Below are 12,413 nucleotides of genomic sequence, written 5' to 3'. Positions count from 1 at the left end.
GGCCTTGACTGAACCAATCTAGTTAATACAGGACCACACCAGGAGCTGGAGTTGTACTTCAACATGGGCATGAACGGGGAAAAAAAACCTGAACAGGCTGTTCGGTGTTCGTTCCTGACAACGAACACAAACAGCCGACCGGACCTGAACATGTCCCGTTCCCGAACGTGTTCGGTGTTCGTTGGCACCAGGGCAGCCCCCTTAGCACTTAAGAGAGCCCATATTCACAGGGAATGTGCAGCAGGCTCTTCTCCAGCCACCGCCCAAGTTTGGTCAAGATTGCAGTATGGATCTCGGAGTTATACATTCCAAAATTCGACACCCCCAGAAAACTCCTAATCAACACAAATGGAGCCACCCTCCCCAGTTCACTTGTGCCCTGTGCGGTGGTTCTGAAGGCGTGCCGCCTCCCCTCTTAGGGACAGGGGGTCTAGCCACTCGCCGGCAGCACCCCCCATGTGCCCGCCCGCCAGGCCTCTGGGTCGGAGACGGACAATGCATCTGCTGGTGCAGCAAGGTGGGTGAAGACTGCGGCCGCCAGGCCTGGCAGGCACGGAGAGGTGCTGGTGTGCCACCTCCCCTCAGGGGGGGTCTGGCTGCTCACTTGCGGCACCCCCATGTGCCCACCCGCCAGGCGTCCAGGTCAGAGGCGGACAACGCATCTGCTGGAGCAGCGAGGTGGGTGAAGACTGCAGCCGCTGGGCCGGGTGGGCATGGGGAGGCGGTGGCATGCTGCCTGTCAGGGCTTGCCGCGGCTGCCGCTGGGCGTGGCACTGGGCGGTCTGCTCCTGACGTCACAGGGGGGCCAGGGACTCTGCAGGACCCTGCTCTGTGGAAGGAGGGGCGGTATACCTCACCCAGACTCCCTCTCAGTCCACTCGCTGGCCTGCTCAACCTGGCCTGCTTACCCTCTGCGTCCTCCTTCATCTCCTCCTTCCAGAACTCTCCTCCAAGCCTCCACCCTTGCATTCTACTGCTCTCACTCCACATCATCACTCCTCACTCACACCCACCACCCCAGAGCTCTTCCCAGCCACCCTTTATAGGGTTTCCTCTCTCTGCCCCGCCCTCCTTCTAGGCTTGTTCCTTCTCCTGACCGGGCCCAGCTGTGCGTCCCTCCAGGTGTTTCCCTCCAACCACTAATCCCTCCTGGGCTCCTTTGCTTTGCTGGTAGGGTGGGGTTGAGTGCAAGCCATCCCCAGCTGAGGGCTCCTTGGCCTTGCTCACGAGGAGCTGCCCCAGCCAGCCTCTGTGCTATTGAGCTTGCCTGGCCTTGCTCACGAGGAGCTGCCCCAGCCAGCCTCCGTGCTATTGGGCTTGCCTGGCCTTGCTCATGAGGTGCTGCCTTAGCCAGCTTCTGCGCTGCCAGCTCAGCAATGCTGGGCGGGGCTACCCATCTCCTCCCCCAGAATGCCTGTGGCAGCCCCCCCTGGAGAGGCTTGGCTTCTAGCAACTCCTGAGCCAGGCTGCTGTCTTCTAGCCATGGTGTGGCTCTGGGCTGTAGAGGCTGCTTCCTCTCCCTGCCAGGTAAGGGCTCTGCTTGGGTTGCTGCTGCTGCTGCTGCTGCTGGTCCCACATTCCCCCTGCTGTGGCCCTTTCCCTCTGGCCTGCTTAGCCCCCTTTCTTCCCCCTGGAAGGTGGGACTGGCTGGTCTCTCCTTGCCCCCTCCACCCCTCTGAGGTTCTGGCCTTTTACCCCTTCCCCCTGGAGTAGGTAGGTTCTGGCCCTGGTTGCCGGCTTGGGGGGTGGGGTTGCTGCCACCCTTTTGTCCCCTGCTGTTCCCTCTTGTCAAGTCTGGGGGCTGGGGCTCAGACCCCGGACACTGCCTCCCCTCAGGGGGTGGGGGCACAGGGATGGCATGGGGGCATGGGGAGGCTTCCAGGCGGGAGGCAGATAATGCATCCGCTAGTGCAGTGAGGTGGGTGAAGACTCCAGCCGCCGGGCCTGGTGGGCATGGGGAGGTGCTAGCGTGCCGCCTCCCCTCAGGTTGGGTCTGGCTGCTCACTGGCGGCACCCTCCATCTGCCCACCCGCCATGCCTCCGGGTCAGAGGCGGACAACGCTTCCGCTTGTGCAGCAAGGTAGGTGTAGACTGTGGCCACCAGGCTTGGCAGGCACAGTGAGGTGGTGGTGTGCTGCCTCCTCTCAGGGGGCAGGGGGTCTGGCCTCTGGGTCAGAGGCAGATAATGCATCCGCTGGAGCAGCGAGGTGGGTGAAGACTGCAGCAGCCGGGCCCGGCGGGCATGGGGAGGTGGTGGCATGCTGCCTCCCCTCAGGGGGTGGGGGGTCTGGCTGCTCGTCCATGGCACCCCCCATGTGCCCGCCTGCCAGGCCTCCGGGTCAGAGGCAGACAACACTTCGGCAGCAAGGTGGGTGTAGACTGTGGCAACCGGGCCTGGCAGGCACAGTGATGCAGTGGTGTGCCACCTCCCCTCAGGGGACAGGGGGGTCTGGCCACTCACCAGCAGCACCCCCCATGTACCCACCCACCAGACCTCTGGGTAGCAGCCAGACAACGCATCCGCTGGTGCAGCAAGGTGGGTGAAGACTGTTGCCACTGGGCCTGGCAGGCATGGGGAGCCGTTGTTGTGCCATCTCCCCTCAGGGGGCAGGGGGTCTGGCTGCGCACCAGCAGCACCCCCCATGTTCCCGCCCACCAGGCCTCTGGGTCGGAGGTGGACAACGCTTCCGCTTGTACAGCAATGTGGGTGAAGAGTGTGGCCACCGGGCCTGGCGGACACAGGGAGGCAGTGGCATGCCGCCTCCCATCTCAGGGGCAGGGGGTCTGTCCGCTCACTGGCGGCACCCCCCATGTTCCTGTCCGCCAGGCCTCCAGGTTGGAGGCGGACAACACTTCCGCTTGAGCAGCAAGGTGGGTGCAGACTGTGGCCGCCAGGTGGTCAGGGAGAGGAGGATCCAGGGGCTCCGGCCACGGTGATGAGCCACACCTGGAAGATCCTGTGAGGGGGACAGGAAGACCCCAATCTGTCAGTGGCTGCTGGCTTCACCCACCTCCCTGCCATCATGGAAATGAGGGGACGGGGCGGTGCAAGTGTTGGGGAAGGGACTTGTGACAGTACCCGATAGGGAGAGGAAGAAAGAGGGAACAGGAAGTGGTCGGGGTGGGAGAGGGGGACCCAAGGGCTTTGGCCACGGTGACGAGCCACACCTGGAAGATCTTGTGAGGGGGATGGGAAGACCCCGATCCATCAACAGCTGCTGGCTTCATCCGCCTCCCTGCAATCATGGAAATGAGGGGACGGGACGGTGCAAGTGTTGGGCAAGGGACTTGTGGCAGTACCTGAGAGGGAGAGGGAGAAAGAGGGAACACAAAGTGGTCAAGGTGGAAGAGAGGGACCCAGGGGTTCTGGCCGTGGTGATGAGCTGCACCTGGAAGATCCTGTGACAGGGCCTGGAAGACCCCAATCTGTCAGCGGCTGCTGGCATCAACCACCTCCCTGCCATCATGGAAAGGAGGGGACAGAGTGTTGCAAGTGGTGGGGAAGGGACTCGTGGCAGTACCTGGGAGGGAGAGGTATGGATTGGGAACTGGAAAGCTCCCAAGTGAGAGGTAGTTGGGAGGGGTCAGAGTGGTCCCAGAAAGGGAGAGGAAGAAATAGGGCAGTGGCAGCAGCTGCCATCGCCCACCTTCCTCCCTTTGAGGAAAGGACGGGAGTTGCGGGACATATTCCCACCCGGCTCAAAGGGGTCCAGTCAGTCTCCTTGACATGGGAACCGCCATGCTGTGCAACTGACAGTATCCCTATACAATACAATCGGCTGTGTGATTGCAACCGAGCTGTGTAACGAAGGAGGGAGCAGTAACAGGATAGTCCCAGTTGTGAAGCAGCGGCCGACATGACCCGCTGTCCTGCATTTGCGGAAAGGACGGGATGGACGGGACAGGAAACTGCTTGGACAGGTCAGAGTGGTTCCAGAGAGGGAGAGACAGGGACTGCAGCAGCCACCTTCCTGCCTTTGCAGGAAGGACATGAGTCGAGGGACCCATTCCCCCCTGCTCAGAGGGCACAGTGTTTGCAATGGATAGGGGCACCATGTGGCTCAACTATATGTGCCCAAAGGAGTGCCCAAAGTGCCCAAAGGAGGATGCCGCCAGCATCACCCACTTCCCTGCCTTTGCAGAAAGGAGGTGTCATGATGATCTGGCTGTGCCAGGAAGGCCTATCAAGGTCTCAGAAGCCTGTTAGCAGTGGGAGTGGGCCTGGCTAAACCTGACCCAAACATGCCAGCCTTCATTTGAGATACCTGCAGGACTTGACGGGCAAGGGTGCATGGCGATGGCATGGAGAACCAAGGGGAGAAATGTTTTAGTAGCCTGCGGAACCCCACACACTCCACGATGGATATGGACAAGCCATGTAGGGCAATCATCTCTGCCAAGACATGAAGGCCCGCCTCCTGAGCCCTCAGCCTCGAGGTTCTAAGCAGCTCTGTCCCAGACCCCAAGGGGACAACCTCCACGAGCACGGCCTGCCGGAGCGCTCCACTCCCACCAGTGTCACCCTCAGGGCAAGGTAACCCTCCCACTGATCCCCGCTCAGAAGAGCTGGTCACCCCCTTTCTCCCCACAACGGATGTTTCACTGGGCGAGGACAGAGACAGGCTTGGGTGGTGCGTCTTCAGGTGCCGAGTCAGGACCGTCGAAGACAGGTGCTTCAGGTTTTTGCCCCTGCGCACCAGGACATCACAGGCACAGCAACGCACCACGCGGAGGTCATTAGGAAGGGCCCAAAAGTGCCTCCATATGGAGGCATTGAAACATGGACCACTAACTGTCCCAGGGGAAGGAGGACGAACGGTTACAGGCTGAGCTGTGGAGCTGGCCACGGACGATGGGGTGAGGGGTGGACTGCAGGCAGGGACACCACCGAGAGTTTGGGATGGGGAAGGAAGGGATCTTTCATAAAACACAAACCGTTCCTCCAGGGATCCGTCACCCACCTCCTCCTCAAAATGTTGAGAGAGATCCTATCCCTCCAGCAGAAAGACCTCTTCAGCCTCCTCCACAGCCCCCACAGGTAAATTTGGGGGAGCAGGAGGACTCTCTGCTGCCCCCAAGCCATACCCACTACTGCTTTCTACAAGTAAACCAGGAGGACTGCCTTTGCTCTGCACCCCACAACCATCCTTGGCGACCAACACAACAGGAAGAGTCATTGCGCCATCAAACTAGAATTAAGGAGGACAGAAAAGGAGAGAACACTGTGAGACCTCAGCCGAGGTGCCCAGTGAGTTTGGCTCCAGGGCCTGGCAGCAGCCCTGGAACCAGAGGGAGGGGGTAGAGCACTAGCCTAGCACTAACACAGACCTGACCAGATCAGGCACTGATAATAATGTGAGCCCTCAGCCGAGGTGCCCACTGAGCTTGGCCCAAGGGCCTGGCAGCAGCCCTGGAACCAGAGCCTGGGGCTAGAGCCCTAGCCCAGCAGCACTCCCATAGACCTGACCAGATCAGGCACTGATTATCATGGTGAGCCCTCAGCCGTGGTGCCCACTGAGCTTGGCCCCAGGGCCTGGCAGCAGCTTTGGTACCAGAGGGGATAGTTCCCTATCCTACCCACCACACAGAGAAAAAGCCCAGCTCCAATGCGCTCTCCCACTCTCTCCTCCAAAACGCTGTTAACAGCTCTGTCCCACTCCACTGCTTGCTGAAAGTGAAACCGGAACTGGGAGTGCAGTGCCCTTTTATAAGCTGAGGACTCATGGAGAAACACAGGAGGCCTGTGGTTGGCAGTCAGAACTGCAGGGATGAGATTGGAGTTCCCATGGCCACAGAACAACCCCCTCCTCCCTCCCTCCCCCTGGTGTCTGTTCCCTCGTTACCAATAGTTACCGATTTGCAGCTTCACGCTTGGAAGGAAGACCTGCCCATCAAGATGTTGGGCTTTGATTGGGGTGTCCGGGGCGACAGAGGGAGTGCAGACAGAGTTCAGGCACTCCCCCCACTCCTTTGCTGAGGCAATTGATTGAAGGCACCTGAGTGTCTAGCTTCCTGAACGGCGGCCGATCACAACGAACGAGGCTTGCTCCGACCGCATGTTTGGCTGGAGAGGCGCATCCCGATCAGCCCATTTACGAGCAGCCGAGTGGCCTGTTCATGGCTTTTTTTTTTGTTCATAATGCTGTTTGTGCCCATGTCTAATAATGATACAAAATGCTTCCTGGTGATGGGGAGAGGAAATGGCTGCTGCAGTGATAGGTGCAGTGTTTACCATGAGGACAGGAATATCCAAACTTTCTCACCCACATGGCAGCCATCCCAGCTTTATTGCAATCTTTCCCAAAACATCATTTCAAAGCAGGTTTGAGAAAGATCAGAGAAAAATCAGAGAAATCCCAAGATGCACATATGTACCATGATGCTGTGGGAAAGCTGGAAAAAATTGCATTGAACCCCAGGCAGATCACCCATGTGGATTATTTTGATAGTGTTTTGCTCCAATTCCCTCTGGCTTTCACTTCCTAAGAGCAGATTTACCATGCACCATGTCCTAGGGTAAGATCCCAGCCACAATTAAATGTAAAATTCCACATAAATTGTAGAACTTTTACAAGATTGTTCTGGCAACAAGAGAACCAATCTGTTCCTATGCCTTCCGGTAATACAGCACTGTGCTGAGTTTTTCATTCATATCCACTACCATACATTTCATATAGAAATCTCTCCCTATCAAGATTAAAGTACAGAACTCAGATATTAAGTGTTGTGTAAGAAAATTTTTGATTTGGCTTGGAAAAATCAACTGATTATTTAATAAAGGTAAAACACAGATCCAGCACAGGCCTGACTAAACTCCCAAGAGGCTGTGCAGCGAGCATTCTCCGCTTGCAGCTTGGAGGAATCTCTTCCCTTAAAAAAATGCCAAGAGAAGCTATAAAGCAATTGCTAATTGACAAAGAGCACATGCAGCCCTTTTTGGCCTTTGCATCTAAATTGTCCTAAAACAACAGATAAGATGCCCTAGTTGCTGACTTATCTCTGTGAATTAGAAAAACAACCAGGCTTGAGCTGGAAAAGTGTGAAATTCTTTTCGGAAATTTATATCACCAGATGCTTTTGTAGCAAAATACACTGCCTGTCTTGTAAGAACTGATGTACTAATTTTATTGTTTGGGAACATCTCTTCTCTGTACCTTCAAAGGAAAACAAAGCAAACTTGATGATTTGGTAACAAATTACCAAACTCCTTAATCTTCTTCTATAAAAGGCTTTGGCCCCTAGGGTTCTGGGCCAACTGTGTCAGCCTGCAGAGAGCCCACTTAGGCTCCTGCGGGCTCGTACCTCAGTCAAGAGCTCTCATTCTTTGGGAGGAACCGATCGGCTATCTTCTTTCTCTTTTATTTCTCTGTCTAAGTATTGGGTATTTCAGGGGAATTTCGTATTACTGTTTTACTTGTGTTCACTGCCAAGGCCCCTGCATTGTGCCTTCTGGCTTGGGTATTTTTGCATACTGAAGTATCATTTAATAAACATTGTTAGACTTGGTTAAGGACATTTCTGAGTTGAGTCTTGTTAGTGTCAGGGGTTATTTAGTGTAGAGTAAACTTCGGAGATGCACAACACCACACAGCCCGAGGTAAAGGGCTAACAGGCGACGGACCCAAATTGTTGTAGGCCCAAGGAGGTAGGCACAAGATTCTCACAACAAGTGTCCACTCTAAAACATCTATATGGGCTATTGCTTCAGAATTGGAATGTGTTTACTTTGCATCTCTAATCAATTGCATTTAAAATTCTGTAAGAGGTCCAACTTTAATTCCCATGAAGCAAAAATCAAACAAAATATCTACATGCACTTCTAGTCTCTTGAAAGTCAGCTTTGGGATATAATTGCCCTTCTTTTATCTCATGAGTACACAAATAATTCAGTAGATGTATCATTGCCCAAACAGAAACAATTAGGTTTTAAAATTACATAGGACTGACTAACTGAATAGTTTGCAAAGAACTTTAAATGCAACAGTCATTTAATATCATTACAAATGTTGTACAAACGTAAAGCTATATAAGGGGTGAGCTGCATGATAAGGATTGCATAAAAATATCAAAATATAAAATTTGTTCACACACACACACACAAACAACCCAATCATCATTATAAAAGCTATGTACAGTATAATACATGACTTGTGAATTCTAATGTTGCTCTAGTGTTCCCATTACCTTCAGGATTAATGTAAAAATATTCATCTTCTATATTTTATTATATAGCTTTTTAACAAATGATATTAGATATGCATGTTTTTTGTTTAAATTTGTTTCAGAAAATGAGTATCTCATCTCTTTCAACCCCATCGTTGAAAAGAAAAATGGGCTTCTTGCCCAAAATTATGGAGGCATGCCAGCATGTCAAGTGCTGCCAACCGCGGTTGTGAAAGAGTGTTGGCTGCAATCATATGATCACTGTGGCAAATCAGCCAAAGCATCTACCCTTTCTAACACAGCTGGCTTATAACCAATTGATTGACAGCTTAGCTGCCTCAATTAATTGGAAAGTTATGTGTTTCCTGCTTCTCCAGAGACAAAGGGCTTTAGTGCTTCCATCATTAAATGCTTACCCCATAGCTTACCTATCCAGCACTCTTACCGGTCTTGTCCAACACTCAGTTTCACGCAAAGGGCTGTTCAGAGGCTGCTAAATAGAAACGGGCAGTCTGGCAGACTGTTCTCAGCAGATCTATCAATGGATCTCACTTTCACAGAAATACATTCAAAATCAGATTGTTAGTTGTGCAACATGACTCCATACCTGAAATCATTTCCCTGTAAATATGTGCTGATAAAAATAATTGTTCTAAGGATACTTCCTTAATCTTACACAATAATAATTTTAAGAAGTGCCATGCAAAATAAATACTTTCCCACACCAACCACCTTGAAAGGAAACTTAACTTTATTTATTAATTTTAAGTCTTTTTGCTGCTGGATATTCTTGCGCAGTTTTATGAGCAAGGAACAAAGTTCATAGATTTTTCATTAAAAGCATCTAGTTTGCTGTACTCTTTCTGACTCCTTAGAGGATAGCTCTAATAAATTATTCTGTTTCTTGCAGACATTTCATTTAGTTTAAGGAGGGATAGGCTATTTTCCTTTTTGAACAATTTTTATAATGGTTCTAGGCTAGGGTTGCCAGATCTCCTTACGCTCTCCGGGGAGTGGGGGGACCCAGCTCTTACTTTCCTGGTGCTGTTGGGACACTCCTTGCATGCATGCTGTCCTGCACTGGCATGATGATATCACTTCCAGGAAGTAACATCATCATGCAAGGCTGGGGAGCACATATGTGCTTCACAGTGGGCCCACTTGGGGTCCAAAATTGGCCTGCTGAAAAGTGTGGGAGAATTCTCAAGGCAGCGCGATGACATTAGTGACGTCATTGTGCCAACCCAGGAGCACACCTGGGAGGCCTGTTCCCCACCTCTCCCCCAGCCGGCCAGGTAAGCGGTGGCGGGGGCCAAAAGGTGGGAGCAAGAGATGCCCTGCCCCCACCGAGGGGATGGGATCCCCATCCTAGGATAAAGAGATTATTTTAAAAACATGCTTCGTATGTGCTAACTTTTAATTTTTTCTAAGACTTAGAATAAATTTGCCAGGCTTTTAAAACTGTAACATAGCAGCAGGCTCTGTTATACTTTTTGAGTGATTAAGTGTTCACTAAGTATTCTGATGCACTTGAAAACTCCATTCTTTAAATTTTAGAGAACAAAGTTATAAATTATCAAAAATCAGAACACAAAACATATATGTATAATTTTCTTTTCATTTTTCATTCTCAGAACCTTCTCTACACAGTCACCAGCACCTATCATTTATTCAGGGGCATTCAGATCTTCAGATTAATGGGACAGGCTTCTTCGTCCATGTTACTCAGATTCTCCCCACCCCAGCATAAACTAAAGCATAATATTAGAGCAAATACTAAGATTTGGGTAATGTACTTGGAATAATATCCTTCTTCGATTGATGTAAGGAAAGAGTCCTCTTAGCTGACTGATAATGACTCCCATGTTCCCATTTGCTCTCAACCACCTTCTTGATACCCAATTTATCTTTTTCTGACATCTAACAATGACTGATACGACATAGTTCTTGTTCTCTGCTGTTCTACTTTGATCTTTAGTGAATTCTATACCCCTGGTTAATCAATCTAAAACTCAGTGAATTACTTGAATTACTACTCAGTGAATTACTTGATCAATCTACACAATTATATTTGATTAATATCTGACTGAACACATTAATTTTTTATTGCTTTACACAGAAGGAATATTAATATTTAATAAGTAAAGTATTCTGTTGTCATTTTGCTACTTTAGATACTTAAAGCTTCTCTGTCCTGCATGGCCATCATATTATACAAATATAAAAGCAACACTGGAGAAACACAGAAATTGCTTTGCATATGTCTTTGTCTTTACAGTAGATGACTCTTTCCCCTCCAGGCAATATATCAAATAAATGTGGAAAGGAAAAGGCCTTGGAACTAAATCATAATTATATAGTAGTAAGTCAGTGATATAGATTAGTATTCACCAGAGAATATCATATAATTCAAATGTGCAACTGAACGCCTATTTAATGATATTTAATATCAATCCTTTTCCTAGTCAGGTAGAAGGGAACCAATGCCAGCATAGTGTGGTGTAGGGTTGCCATTCCCCCACTGGGGGAATCCCACCCTTTCCCCCTGCACCCACTTACGTGGCTGGTGGGGGGGGGTGCTCCATGGGGAGCCCCCTCCCCAGGTGGCGTGGCACGCTCCTCGGGCAGGGGGTATGCTCCTGCGCCACGAGAGCAGGCAGCAGTGGCAGCAGCAAGAGCAGGCTCTCGCTGCAAGCGTGGCTGGTTGCTCTCACCGTCACTGCTGCCTCTCACCACCACGGCCCCTGTGCGCCAAATGAGAGTGAGCAAGCAGGCAGCAGCAGCAGCTGTGCTCACAACGAAAGCTGGTGGCGGCAACAACAAGGGCCCCCTTTGACCCTGTGTGATGACATCACTTGCGGAAGTGGCATCATCACGCATGCTGGGAATGTGTACACACTATGCCCCTGTGCGCCAAATGAGAGCGAGCGAGCAGGCGGCAGCGGCAGCTGTGCTCACAACGAAAGCCGGTGGCAGCGGCAACAAGGGCCCCCTTTGACCCTGTGTGATGACATCACTTGCGGAAGTGGCATCATCACGCATGCCAAAAATGTGCACACACTATGCATGCTCGTGGAAAAGTCAGAGTAAGTGCCTACTTCCAATCCCCCGCCAGGAGACTACAGGGACCTGGAGATCCCCTGTTGCAGGACTCCAGATCCCTGGCAACCCTAGTGTGGTGGTTTGAGTGTTAGACTAGGATCTGGGAGGCCCAGGTTTGAATCCTCACTCTGCAATGAAAGCTCTATGGGTGACTTTGGGGCCAGTCATACACTCTCAGCCTACCCTACCTCTCAGGGTTGTTGTAAGGATAAAATACCAGAGAGGAGAATGAAGTAAACCACTTTATCCCGACTGAGGAGAAAGGCAGGGTATAAATTAAATAAATATAAAAATATAAATAAATAATACCAGGAAGATCTAGAGTAGTACAGATCTGTCAGTGAAACATGTCCTAGACCAAGGGTTCCCAACTTTTTGAGCCTCTGGATACCTTTGGAACCTGACACAGAGTGGTGGGTTCAACCACAGAATGGCTGTTGCACACACAAAGGAAACCCAAGCACATGAGAGAAGAGGGGTAATTTTAAAAAGCATACCAGGAAAGAGGATGAGAGAAAATAAAGCCCACATGGTAGTGGTAGCTGCTGCTGAACTAATGTTATTTTAGTCTGGACAACCAACTGGTTAGCCTATCAGAAGGCCTGCTGGACAAGAGTTCCATCTGGCCTCACCCACTTTCTAAAAATACTTGGTGGGATCCTGGAAAGGTGTTGTCAGATGCCTTGGTGCGTATGGTCACCATATCGGGGGGCCCTTATCCTAGACAAGCCAGCATAAAGCCCTCTTACGGCTAGAAGTTTTAAACCAATAAATAAACATACCATGTTGAGAAAAGTCAAACAAATGAGCATCCAAAGAAGATGTATGTGAATGGGTAATAAGCAGTTGAAATTTGTTTGAGAATTTTTCAAAAGCATTTCCACAGAGTGCTGCAAAGATCCCCCAAACAGCTCTAGTTCTCCAGTAAATACATGAAGCTGATCTGCTTTGGGAGCTCCCATTTTCAGAGATTAGGCGGGTGGTGCATTGGGAGAGGGCCTTCTTGGTCTTGGCTCCAAAACTCAGGGGCTCTTTCCGTAGAGAGATTAGTCTGTTCCATTCTCTTGTCAAGATTTTGTTTTGTTTTGTTTGGAATTCCCTCAGTGATCCCTCTTTAACTCTTAATGTTTTAAATTGTTTTAAATGTT

Source organism: Eublepharis macularius, chromosome 1 (genome assembly GCF_028583425.1).
Source record: "Eublepharis macularius isolate TG4126 chromosome 1, MPM_Emac_v1.0, whole genome shotgun sequence".
In the NCBI taxonomy this organism is placed as follows: Eukaryota; Metazoa; Chordata; class Lepidosauria; order Squamata; family Eublepharidae; genus Eublepharis; species Eublepharis macularius.
This window is presented reverse-complemented; position numbering follows the sequence as displayed.